This window comes from Chionomys nivalis, chromosome 19, assembly GCF_950005125.1.
Source record: "Chionomys nivalis chromosome 19, mChiNiv1.1, whole genome shotgun sequence".
Classification (NCBI taxonomy): Eukaryota; Metazoa; Chordata; class Mammalia; order Rodentia; family Cricetidae; genus Chionomys; species Chionomys nivalis.
This window is the reverse complement of record NC_080104.1, coordinates 980,675-981,737: the sequence shown is the minus strand read 5'-3', so window position 1 is coordinate 981,737 and position 1,063 is coordinate 980,675. Positions and strand designations below refer to the sequence as shown.

At 53.1% G+C, this 1,063-nt stretch overlaps 1 pseudogene; it reads right to left on the bottom strand.

Moving 5' to 3' along the window:
• Positions 1-220: 220 nt before the first annotated feature.
• On the bottom strand, positions 221-774 carry LOC130862330 (cofilin-1-like; annotated as a pseudogene).
• Between the last annotated feature and the right edge of the window lie 289 nt (positions 775-1,063).

Sequence of the window (1,063 nt, the reverse complement as noted above, 5' to 3'; positions counted from 1 at the left end):
TAGGTCAGGCTCCCCCCAAACTTGGTGCCTGGGTGACTTGGTCTACTTCAACCCAAGAGGAATCAGAAGATCAAAAGCAGTTTCGGAAGGCCAGAACCATCAGGGTGGAGGGAGAAGGATGGTCCAGGGGGTAGGGGGTTCATTTGGCAACTGGGGTGAAGGGATTACCCTCACCCTGCTGGGATCCCCCAGCCCCTCAGGTCTGGCAGGAAAAGGGCAGCCTGCAACACCCATGAGCAGGTCTGGGGCTGCTAGATGCTCCAGGCAGGGGGCTGGAGGCGGCTCACAAAGGCTTGCCCTCCAGGGAGATGACGGCACTGCCACCTAGTTTCTCTGCCAGGGTGCAGCAGTCCTTGACCTCCTCGTAGCAGTTTCATGCTTGAATCCTGTCAGCTTCTTCTTGATGGCATCCTTGGAGCTGGCGTAGATCATTTTGCTCTTAAGGGGTGCACTCTCTGGGGCCCAGAAGATGAACACCAGGTCCTCCTTCTTGCTCTCCTTGGTCTCCTAGGTGGCATCGTAGAGAGCATAGCGGCAGTCCTTGTCTGGCAGCATCTTGACAAAGGTGGTGTAGGGATCGTCCACAGTCTGCCTCACATCTCCTACTAGGATCTCCTTGCCCTCCTCCAGGATGATGTTCTTCTTGTCCTCACTCAGGCAGAAGAGCACCGCCTTCTTGCGTTTCTTCACTTCTTCTGGCATTGAAGACTTGCGCACTTTTATGTCATTGAACACCTTTATGACATCATCAGAGACAGCCACACCAGAGGCCATGTTTCCGGAAGTGAAAGGGAGATGGAGAGAGCTAGAGAAGAACTGAGCCACTGCAGCTGCTACCCGGATCTGACTCTCTTCCCTTTTCTTCATGACTCCCAGCTGTTGTGTGTGTCTAGGCTCATATGTGTCTTCTGGAGCACTGTCAGTGTTCACTCCTGTGTGAGTAGGAGGGGTTCTCAAGTCACACTTACTTTGCTTCCTGAGACATTCTCCTTGAACTGGTAAATTGTCAAGAACTCACAAGGATGAAAAGGGGACTTCTCCCTTCCATCTCTATAGAGGTAGG